Here is a 12,966-nt window from a genome sequence, read left to right on the forward strand (position 1 = left end):
AAACTTACTGGTACCATTTACAATGGAACAGCCATTGACTTGGTTCAATTCTGCAAAGGCTAAAGTTCCACTGTGTAGAGGTAATGTTACTGAAAGTAACTTCTGCAGAATAGGTAGCACACTCATAAAATTGGTTGCAAACAACTCTAAATCATATGGCTAGTGTGCTAACAATGTTTACATCATGTTAGCACATAGTAGTTATCAGCAAAATGGAACTGTACACTCCATTGAGTTGAATGAATTACTTTCTATTCAATGCAATCTGTGGTAAGGTTGTGTACATAACTACTCTGGGTGATTTGGAACTGTATAGATAGTGCATGTAGAGTGCTCAGTGCCATGGAGAACTCCAATGCAAGCTGAATTCAGTAACCTACTTGGTACCATTTACAGTGGAACAGCCATTGACTTGGTTCAATTCTGCAAAGTCTAAAGTTCCACTGTGTAGAGAAGGTAATGTTACTGAAAGTAACTTCTGGAGAATAGGTAGCACACTCATAAAATTGGTTGCAGACAAATCTGAATCATATGGTTAAGGTGCTAACAATGTTTAGATCATGTTAGCGCATAGTAATTATCAGCAAAATTGAACTGTACACTCCATTGAGTTGAATGAATTGCTTTCTATTCAATGCATTCTGTGGTAAGGTTGTGTACATAAGTACTCAGGGTGATTTGGAACTGTATAGATATTGCATGTAGAGTGCTCAGTGCCATGGAAAACTCCAATGCAAGCTGAATTCAGTAACCTACCTGGTACCATTTACAGTGGAACAGCCATTGACTTGGTTCAATTCTGCAAAGGCTAAAGTTCCACTGTGTAGAGAAGGTAATGTTACTGAAAGAAACTTCTGGAGAATAGGTAGCACACTCATAAAATTGGTTGCAAACAACTCTAAATCATATGGCTAGTGTGCTAACAATGTTTACATCATGTTAGCACATAGTAGTTATCAGCAAAATTGAACTGTACACTACATTGAGTTGAATGAATTACTTTCTATTCAATGCATTCTGTAGTAAGGTTGTGTACATAATTACTCTGTGTGATTTGGAACTGTATAGATATTGCATGTAGAGTGCTCAGTGCCATGGAAAACTCCAATGCAAGCTGAATTCAGTAACCTTCCTGGTACCATTTACAGTGGAACAGCCATTGACTTGGTTCAATTCTGCAAAGTCTAAAGTTCCACTGTGTAGAGAAGGTAATGTTACTGAAAGTAACTTCTGGAGAATAGGTAGCACACTCATAAAATTGGTTGCAGACAAATCTGAATCATATGGTTAAGGTGCTAACAATGTTTAGATCATGTTAGCGCATAGTAATTATCAGCAAAATTGAACTGTACACTCCATTGAGTTGAATGAATTGCTTTCTATTCAATGCATTCTGTGGTAAGGTTGTGTACATAAGTACTCAGGGTGATTTGGAACTGTATAGATATTGCATGTAGAGTGCTCAGTGCCATGGAAAACTCCAATGCAAGCTGAATTCAGTAACCTACCTGGTACCATTTACAGTGGAACAGCCATTGACTTGGTTCAATTCTGCAAAGGCTAAAGTTCCACTGTGTAGAGAAGGTAATGTTACTGAAAGAAACTTCTGGAGAATAGGTAGCACACTCATAAAATTGGTTGCAAACAACTCTAAATCATATGGCTAGTGTGCTAACAATGTTTACATCATGTTAGCACATAGTAGTTATCAGCAAAATTGAACTGTACACTACATTGAGTTGAATGAATTACTTTCTATTCAATGCATTCTGTAGTAAGGTTGTGTACATAATTACTCTGTGTGATTTGGAACTGTATAGATATTGCATGTAGAGTGCTCAGTGCCATGGAAAACTCCAATGCAAGCTGAATTCAGTAACCTTCCTGGTACCATTTACAGTGGAACAGCCATTGACTTGGTTCAATTCTGCAAAGTCTAAAGTTCCACTGTGTAGAGAAGGTAATGTTACTGAAAGTAACTTCTGGAGAATAGGAAGCACACTCATAAAATTGGTTGCAAACAACTCTAAATCATATGGCTAGTGTGCTAACAATGTTTACATCATGTTAGCACATAGTGGTTATCAGCAAAATTGAACTGTACACTCCATTGAGTTGAATGAATTACTTTCTATTCAATGCAATCTGTGGTAAGGTTGTGTACATAACTACTCTGGGTGATTTGGAACTGTACAGATATTGCATGTAGAGTGCTCAGTGCTATGGAAAACTCCAATGCAAGCTGAATTCAGTAACCTACCTGGTACCATTTACAGTGTGACAGCCATTGACTTGGTTCAATTCTGCAAAGGCTAAAGTTCCACTTTGCAGAGAAGGTAAAGTTAATGAAAGTAACTTCTGGAGAATTGGTAGCACACTCATAAAATTAGTTGCAGACAACTCTAAATCATATGGTTAGTGTGCTAACAAAGTTTACGTCATGTTAGCACATAGTAGTTATCAGCAAAATTGAACTGTACACTCCATTGAGTTGAATGAATTGCTTTCTATTCAATGCATTCTGTGGTAAGGTTGTGTACATAATTACTCTGTGTGATTTGGAACTGTATAGATATTGCATGTAGAGTGCTCAGTGCCATGGAAAACTCCAATGCAAGCTGAATTCAGTAACCTTCCTGGTACCATTTACAGTGGAACAGCCATTGACTTGGTTCAATTCTGCAAAGTCTAAAGTTCCACTGTGTAGAGAAGGTAATGTTACTGAAAGTAACTTCTGGAGAATAGGTAGCACACTCATAAAATTGGTTGCAGACAAATCTGAATCATATGGTTAAGGTGCTAACAATGTTTAGATCATGTTAGCGCATAGTAATTATCAGCAAAATTGAACTGTACACTCCATTGAGTTGAATGAATTGCTTTCTATTCAATGCATTCTGTGGTAAGGTTGTGTACATAAGTACTCAGGGTGATTTGGAACTGTATAGATATTGCATGTAGAGTGCTCAGTGCCATGGAAAACTCCAATGCAAGCTGAATTCAGTAACCTACCTGGTACCATTTACAGTGGAACAGCCATTGACTTGGTTCAATTCTGCAAAGGCTAAAGTTCCACTGTGTAGAGAAGGTAATGTTACTGAAAGAAACTTCTGGAGAATAGGTAGCACACTCATAAAATTGGTTGCAAACAACTCTAAATCATATGGCTAGTGTGCTAACAATGTTTACATCATGTTAGCACATAGTAGTTATCAGCAAAATTGAACTGTACACTACATTGAGTTGAATGAATTACTTTCTATTCAATGCATTCTGTAGTAAGGTTGTGTACATAATTACTCTGTGTGATTTGGAACTGTATAGATATTGCATGTAGAGTGCTCAGTGCCATGGAAAACTCCAATGCAAGCTGAATTCAGTAACCTTCCTGGTACCATTTACAGTGGAACAGCCATTGACTTGGTTCAATTCTGCAAAGTCTAAAGTTCCACTGTGTAGAGAAGGTAATGTTACTGAAAGTAACTTCTGGAGAATAGGAAGCACACTCATAAAATTGGTTGCAAACAACTCTAAATCATATGGCTAGTGTGCTAACAATGTTTACATCATGTTAGCACATAGTGGTTATCAGCAAAATTGAACTGTACACTCCATTGAGTTGAATGAATTACTTTCTATTCAATGCAATCTGTGGTAAGGTTGTGTACATAACTACTCTGGGTGATTTGGAACTGTACAGATATTGCATGTAGAGTGCTCAGTGCTATGGAAAACTCCAATGCAAGCTGAATTCAGTAACCTACCTGGTACCATTTACAGTGTGACAGCCATTGACTTGGTTCAATTCTGCAAAGGCTAAAGTTCCACTTTGCAGAGAAGGTAAAGTTAATGAAAGTAACTTCTGGAGAATTGGTAGCACACTCATAAAATTAGTTGCAGACAACTCTAAATCATATGGTTAGTGTGCTAACAAAGTTTACGTCATGTTAGCACATAGTAGTTACCAGCAAAATTGAACTGTACACTCCATTGAGTTGAATGAATTGCTTTCTATTCAATGCATTCTGTGGTAAGGTTGTGTACATAACTACTCTGGGTGATTTGGAACTGTATAGATATTGCATGTAGAGTGCTCAGGGCCATGTAATACTCCAATGTAAGCTGAATTCAGTGACCTACCTGGTACCATTTACAGTGTGACAGCCATTGACTTGGTTCAATTCTGCAAAGGCTAAAGTTCCACTTTGCAGAGAAGGTAAAGTTAATGAAAGTAACTTCTGGAGAATTGGTAGCACACTCATAAAATTGGTTGCAGACAACTATAAATCATATGGTTAGTGTGCTAACAATGTTTACATCATGTTAACACATAGTAGTTATCAGCAAAATTGAACTGTACACTACATTGAGTTGAATGAATTGCTTTCTATTCAATGCATTCTGTGGTAAGGTTGTGTACATAAGTACTCTGGGTGATTTGGAACTGTATAGATATTGCATGTACAGTGCTCAGTGCCATGGAAAACTCCAATGCAAGCTGAATTCAGTAAACTTACTGGTACCATTTACAGTGGAACAGCCATTGACTTGGTTCAATTCTGCAAAGGCTAAAGTTCCACTGTGTAGAGGTAATGTTACTGAAAGTAACTTCTGCAGAATAGGTAGCACACTCATAAAATTGGTTGCAAACAACTCTAAATCATATGGCTAGTGTGCTAACAATGTTTACATCATGTTAGCACATAGTAGTTATCAGCAAAATGGAACTGTACACTCCATTGAGTTGAATGAATTTTTTTCTATTCAATGCAATCTGTGGTAAGGTTGTGTACATAACTACTCTGGGTGATTTGGAACTGTATAGATAGTGCATGTAGAGTGCTCAGTGCCATGGAGAACTCCAATGCAAGCTGAATTCAGTAACCTACTTGGTACCATTTACAGTGGAACAGCCATTGACTTGGTTCAATTCTGCAAAGTCTAAAGTTCCACTGTGTAGAGAAGGTAATGTTACTGAAAGTAACTTCTGGAGAATAGGTAGCACACTCATAAAATTGGTTGCAGACAAATCTGAATCATATGGTTAAGGTGCTAACAATGTTTAGATCATGTTAGCGCATAGTAATTATCAGTAAAATTGAACTGTACACTCCATTGAGTTGAATGAATTGCTTTCTATTCAATGCATTCTGTGGTAAGGTTGTGTACATAAGTACTCAGGGTGATTTGGAACTGTATAGATATTGCATGTAGAGTGCTCAGTGCCATGGAAAACTCCAATGCAAGCTGAATTCAGTAACCTTCCTGGTACCATTTACAGTGGAACAGCCATTGACTTGGTTCAATTCTGCAAAGTCTAAAGTTCCACTGTGTAGAGAAGGTAATGTTACTGAAAGTAACTTCTGGAGAATAGGAAGCACACTCATAAAATTGGTTGCAAACAACTCTAAATCATATGGCTAGTGTGCTAACAATGTTTACATCATGTTAGCACATAGTGGTTATCAGCAAAATTGAACTGTACACTCCATTGAGTTGAATGAATTACTTTCTATTCAATGCAATCTGTGGTAAGGTTGTGTACATAACTACTCTGGGTGATTTGGAACTGTACAGATATTGCATGTAGAGTGCTCAGTGCTATGGAAAACTCCAATGCAAGCTGAATTCAGTAACCTACCTGGTACCATTTACAGTGTGACAGCCATTGACTTGGTTCAATTCTGCAAAGGCTAAAGTTCCACATTGCAGAGAAGGTAAAGTTAATGAAAGTAACTTCTGGAGAATTGGTAGCACACTCATAAAATTAGTTGCAGACAACTCTAAATCATATGGTTAGTGTGCTAACAAAGTTTACGTCATGTTAGCACATAGTAGTTATCAGCAAAATTGAACTGTACACTCCATTGAGTTGAATGAATTGCTTTCTATTCAATGCATTCTGTGGTAAGGTTGTGTACATAACTACTCTGGGTGATTTGGAACTGTATAGATATTGCATGTAGAGTGCTCAGGGCCATGTAATACTCCAATGTAAGCTGAATTCAGTGACCTACCTGGTACCATTTACAGTGTGACAGCCATTGACTTGGTTCAATTCTGCAAAGGCTAAAGTTCCACTTTGCAGAGAAGGTAAAGTTAATGAAAGTAACTTCTGGAGAATTGGTAGCACACTCATAAAATTGGTTGCAGACAACTATAAATCATATGGTTAGTGTGCTAACAATGTTTACATCATGTTAACACATAGTAGTTATCAGCAAAATTGAACTGTACACTACATTGAGTTGAATGAATTGCTTTCTATTCAATGCATTCTGTGGTAAGGTTGTGTACATAAGTACTCTGGGTGATTTGGAACTGTATAGATATTGCATGTACAGTGCTCAGTGCCATGGAAAACTCCAATGCAAGCTGAATTCAGTAAACTTACTGGTACCATTTACAGTGGAACAGCCATTGACTTGGTTCAATTCTGCAAAGGCTAAAGTTCCACTGTGTAGAGGTAATGTTACTGAAAGTAACTTCTGCAGAATAGGTAGCACACTCATAAAATTGGTTGCAAACAACTCTATATCATATGGCTAGTGTGCTAACAATGTTTACATCATGTTAGCACATAGTAGTTATCAGCAAAATGGAACTGTACACTCCATTGAGTTGAATGAATTTTTTTCTATTCAATGCAATCTGTGGTAAGGTTGTGTACATAACTACTCTGGGTGATTTGGAACTGTATAGATAGTGCATGTAGAGTGCTCAGTGCCATGGAGAACTCCAATGCAAGCTGAATTCAGTAACCTACTTGGTACCATTTACAGTGGAACAGCCATTGACTTGGTTCAATTCTGCAAAGTCTAAAGTTCCACTGTGTAGAGGTAATGTTACTGAAAGTAACTTCTGCAGAATAGGTAGCACACTCATAAAATTGGTTGCAAACAACTCTAAATCATATGGCTAGTGTGCTAACAATGTTTACATCATGTTAGCACATAGTAGTTATCAGCAAAATGGAACTGTACACTCCATTGAGTTGAATGAATTTTTTTCTATTCAATGCAATCTGTGGTAAGGTTGTGTACATAACTACTCTGGGTGATTTGGAACTGTATAGATAGTGCATGTAGAGTGCTCAGTGCCATGGAGAACTCCAATGCAAGCTGAATTCAGTAACCTACTTGGTACCATTTACAGTGGAACAGCCATTGACTTGGTTCAATTCTGCAAAGTCTAAAGTTCCACTGTGTAGAGAAGGTAATGTTACTGAAAGTAACTTCTGGAGAATAGGTAGCACACTCATAAAATTGGTTGCAGACAAATCTGAATCATATGGTTAAGGTGCTAACAATGTTTAGATCATGTTAGCGCATAGTAATTATCAGCAAAATTGAACTGTACACTCCATTGAGTTGAATGAATTGCTTTCTATTCAATGCATTCTGTGGTAAGGTTGTGTACATAAGTACTCAGGGTGATTTGGAACTGTATAGATATTGCATGTAGAGTGCTCAGTGCCATGGAAAACTCCAATGCAAGCTGAATTCAGTAACCTTCCTGGTACCATTTACAGTGGAACAGCCATTGACTTGGTTCAATTCTGCAAAGTCTAAAGTTCCACTGTGTAGAGAAGGTAATGTTACTGAAAGTAACTTCTGGAGAATAGGAAGCACACTCATAAAATTGGTTGCAAACAACTCTAAATCATATGGCTAGTGTGCTAACAATGTTTACATCATGTTAGCACATAGTGGTTATCAGCAAAATTGAACTGTACACTCCATTGAGTTGAATGAATTACTTTCTATTCAATGCAATCTGTGGTAAGGTTGTGTACATAACTACTCTGGGTGATTTGGAACTGTACAGATATTGCATGTAGAGTGCTCAGTGCTATGGAAAACTCCAATGCAAGCTGAATTCAGTAACCTACCTGGTACCATTTACAGTGTGACAGCCATTGACTTGGTTCAATTCTGCAAAGGCTAAAGTTCCACTTTGCAGAGAAGGTAAAGTTAATGAAAGTAACTTCTGGAGAATTGGTAGCACACTCATAAAATTAGTTGCAGACAACTCTAAATCATATGGTTAGTGTGCTAACAAAGTTTACGTCATGTTAGCACATAGTAGTTATCAGCAAAATTGAACTGTACACTCCATTGAGTTGAATGAATTGCTTTCTATTCAATGCATTCTGTGGTAAGGTTGTGTACATAACTACTCTGGGTGATTTGGAACTGTATAGATATTGCATGTAGAGTGCTCAGGGCCATGTAATACTCCAATGTAAGCTGAATTCAGTGACCTACCTGGTACCATTTACAGTGTGACAGCCATTGACTTGGTTCAATTCTGCAAAGGCTAAAGTTCCACTTTGCAGAGAAGGTAAAGTTAATGAAAGTAACTTCTGGAGAATTGGTAGCACACTCATAAAATTGGTTGCAGACAACTATAAATCATATGGTTAGTGTGCTAACAATGTTTACATCATGTTAACACATAGTAGTTATCAGCAAAATTGAACTGTACACTACATTGAGTTGAATGAATTGCTTTCTATTCAATGCATTCTGTGGTAAGGTTGTGTACATAAGTACTCTGGGTGATTTGGAACTGTATAGATATTGCATGTACAGTGCTCAGTGCCATGGAAAACTCCAATGCAAGCTGAATTCAGTAAACTTACTGGTACCATTTACAGTGGAACAGCCATTGACTTGGTTCAATTCTGCAAAGGCTAAAGTTCCACTGTGTAGAGGTAATGTTACTGAAAGTAACTTCTGCAGAATAGGTAGCACACTCATAAAATTGGTTGCAAACAACTCTATATCATATGGCTAGTGTGCTAACAATGTTTACATCATGTTAGCACATAGTAGTTATCAGCAAAATGGAACTGTACACTCCATTGAGTTGAATGAATTTTTTTCTATTCAATGCAATCTGTGGTAAGGTTGTGTACATAACTACTCTGGGTGATTTGGAACTGTATAGATAGTGCATGTAGAGTGCTCAGTGCCATGGAGAACTCCAATGCAAGCTGAATTCAGTAACCTACTTGGTACCATTTACAGTGGAACAGCCATTGACTTGGTTCAATTCTGCAAAGTCTAAAGTTCCACTGTGTAGAGAAGGTAATGTTACTGAAAGTAATATCTGGAGAATAGGTAGCACACTCATAAAATTGGTTGCAAACAACTCTAAATCATATGGCTAGTGTGCTAACAATGTTTACATCATGTTAGCACATAGTAGTTATCAGCAAAATTGAACTGTACACTCCATTGAGTTGAATGAATTGCTTTCTATTCAATGCATTCTGTGGTAAGGTTGTGTACATAACTACTCTGGGTGATTTGGAACTGTATAGATATTGCATGTAGAGTGCTCAGGGCCATGTAATACTCCAATGTAAGCTGAATTCAGTGACCTACCTGGTACCATTTACAGTGTGACAGCCATTGACTTGGTTCAATTCTGCAAAGGCTAAAGTTCCACTTTGCAGAGAAGGTAAAGTTAATGAAAGTAACTTCTGGAGAATTGGTAGCACACTCATAAAATTGGTTGCAGACAACTATAAATCATATGTTTAGTGTGCTAACAATGTTTACATCATGTTAGCACATAGTAGTTATCAGCAAAATTGAACTGTACACTACATTGAGTTGAATGAATTGCTTTCTATTCAATGCATTCTGTGGTAAGGTTGTGTACATAAGTACTCTGGGTGATTTGGAACTGTATAGATATTGCATGTACAGTGCTCAGTGCCATGGAAAACTCCAATGCAAGCTGAATTCAGTAAACTTACTGGTACCATTTACAGTGGAACAGCCATTGACTTGGTTCAATTCTGCAAAGGCTAAAGTTCCACTGTGTAGAGGTAATGTTACTGAAAGTAACTTCTGCAGAATAGGTAGCACACTCATAAAATTGGTTGCAAACAACTCTAAATCATATGGCTAGTGTGCTAACAATGTTTACATCATGTTAGCACATAGTAGTTATCAGCAAAATGGAACTGTACACTCCATTGAGTTGAATGAATTACTTTCTATTCAATGCATTCTGTGGTAAGGTTGTGTACATAACTACTCTGGGTGATTTGGAACTGTATAGATAGTGCATGTAGAGTGCTCAGTGCCATGGAGAACTCCAATGCAAGCTGAATTCAGTAACCTACTTGGTACCATTTACAGTGGAACAGCCATTGACTTGGTTCAATTCTGCAAAGTCTAAAGTTCCACTGTGTAGAGAAGGTAATCTTACTGAAAGTAACTTCTGGAGAATAGGTAGCACACTCATAAAATTGGTTGCAAACAACTCTAAATCATATGGCTAGTGTGCTAACTATGTTTACATCATGTTAGCACATAGTAGTTATCAGCAAAATTGAACTGTACACTCCATTGAGTTGAATGAATTACTTTCTATTCAATGCAATCTGTGGTAAGGTTGTGTACATAACTACTCTGGGTGATTTGTAACTGTATAGATATTGCATGTAGAGTGCTCAGTGCCATGGAATACTCCAATGCAAGCTGAATTCAGTAACCTACCTGGTACCATTTACACTGTGATGGCCATTGACGGTTCAATTCTGCAAAAGCTAAAGTTCCACTGTGTAGAGAAGGTAATGTTACTAAAAGTAACTTCTGGAGCATAGGTAGCACACTCATAAAATTGGTTGCAGACAACTCTAAATCATATGGTTAGTGTGCGAACAATGTTTACGTCATGTTAGCACATAGTAGTTATCAGCAAAATTGAACTGTATACTCCATTGAGTTGAATGAATTGCTTTCTATTCAATGCATTCTGTGGTAAGGTTGTGTACATAACTACTCTGGGTGATTTGGAACTGTATAGTTATTGCATGTAGAGTGCTCAGTGCCATGGAAAACTCCAATGCAAGCTGAATTCAGTAACCTACCTGGTACCATTTACAGTGGAACAGCCATTGACTTGGTTCAATTCTGCAAAGGCTAAAGTTCCACTGTGTAGAGGTAATGTTACTGAAAGTAACTTCTGGAGAATAGGTAGCACACTCATAAAATTGGTTGCAAATAACTCTAAATCATATGGCTAGTGTGCTAACAATGTTTACATCATGTCAGCACATAGCAGTTATCAGCCAAATAGAACTGTACACTCCATTGAGTTGAATGCATTACTTTGTATTCAATGCATTCTGTGGTGAGGTTGCGTACATAACTACTCTGGGTGATTTGGAACTGTATAGATATTGAATGTAGAGTGCTCAGTGCCTTGGAAAACTCCAATGCAAGCTGAATTCAGTAACCTTCCTGGTACCATTAACAGTGGAACAGCCATTGACGGTTCAATTCTGCAAAGGCTAAAGTTCCACTGTGTAGAGAAGGTAATGTTACTGAAAGTAACTTCTGGAGAATAGGTAGCACACTCATAAAATTGGTTGCAAACAACTCTAAATCATATGGCTAGTGTGCTAACAATGTTTACATCATGTTAGCACATAGTAGTTATCAGCAAAATTGAACTGTACACTCCATTGAGTTGAATGAATTACTTTCTATTCAATGCATTCTGTGGTAAGGTTGTGTACATAACTACACTGGGTGGTTTGGAACTGTATAGATATTGCATGTAGAGTGCTCAGTGACATGGAATACTCCAATGCAAGGTGAATTCAGTAACCTACCTGGTACCATTTACTTTGGATCAGCCACTGACTTGGCTTACTTCTGCAAAGGCTAAAGTTCCACTGTGTAGAGAAGGTAAAGTTACTGAAAGTAACTTCTGGAGCATAGGTAGCACACTCATAAAATTGGTTGCAGACATCGCTAAATCATATGGATAGTGTGCTAACAATGTTTACATCATGTTAGCACATAGTAGTTATCAGCAAAATTGAACTGTACGCTCCTTCGAGTAGAATGCATTACTTTATATTCAATGCATTCTGTGGTAAGGTTATGTACATAACTACTCTGAGTGATTTGCAACTGTGTAGATATTGCATGCAGAGTGCTCAGTGCCATGGAAAACTCCAATGCAAGCTGAATTCTGTAACCTACCTGGTACCATTTACTTTGGATCAGCCACTGACTTGGCTTACTTCTGCAAAGGCTAAAGTTCCACTGTGTAGAGAAGGTAAAGATACTGAAAGTAACTTCTGGAGCATAGGTAGCACACTCATAAAATTGGTTGCAAACAACTCTAAATCATATGGCTAGTGTGCTAACAATGTTTACATCATGTTAGCACATAGTAGTTATCATCAAAATTGAACTGTACACTCCATTGAGTTGAATGCATTACTTTCTATTCAATGCATTCTGTGGTAAGGTTGTGTACATAACTACACTGGGTGGTTTGGAACTGTATAGATATTGCATGTAGAGTGCTCAGTGACATGGAATACTCCAATGCAAGCTGAATTCAGTAACCTACCTGGTATCATTTACTTTGGATCAGCCACTGACTTGGCTTACTTCTGCAAAGTCTAAAGTTCCACTGTGTAGAGAAGGTAAAGTTACTGAAAGTAACTTCTGGAGCATAGGTAGCACACTCTTAAAATTGGTTGCAGACATCTGTAAATCATATGCTTAGTGTGCTAACAATGTTTACATCTAGTTAGCAAAAAGTAGTTATCAGCAAAATTGAACTGTACACTCCATTGAGTTGAATGCATTACTTTCTGTTCAATACATTCTGTGGTAAGGTTTTGTACATAACTACACTGGGTGGTTTGGAACTGTATAGATATTGCATGTAGAGTGCTCAGTGCCATGGAATACTCCAATGCAAGCTGAATTCAGTAACCTACCTGGTACCATTTACACTGTGGTGGCCATTGACTTGGTTCAATTCTGCAAAGGCTAAAGTTCCACTGTGTAGAGAAGGTAATGTTACTGAAAGTAACTTCTGGAGAATAGGTAGCACACTCATAAAATTGGTTGCAAACAACTCTAAATCATATGGTTAGTGTTCTAACAATGTTTACATCATGTTAGCACATAGTAGTTA

The sequence above is a fragment of the Hypanus sabinus genome, chromosome 11 (genome assembly GCF_030144855.1).
Source record: "Hypanus sabinus isolate sHypSab1 chromosome 11, sHypSab1.hap1, whole genome shotgun sequence".
Classification (NCBI taxonomy): domain Eukaryota; kingdom Metazoa; phylum Chordata; class Chondrichthyes; order Myliobatiformes; family Dasyatidae; genus Hypanus; species Hypanus sabinus.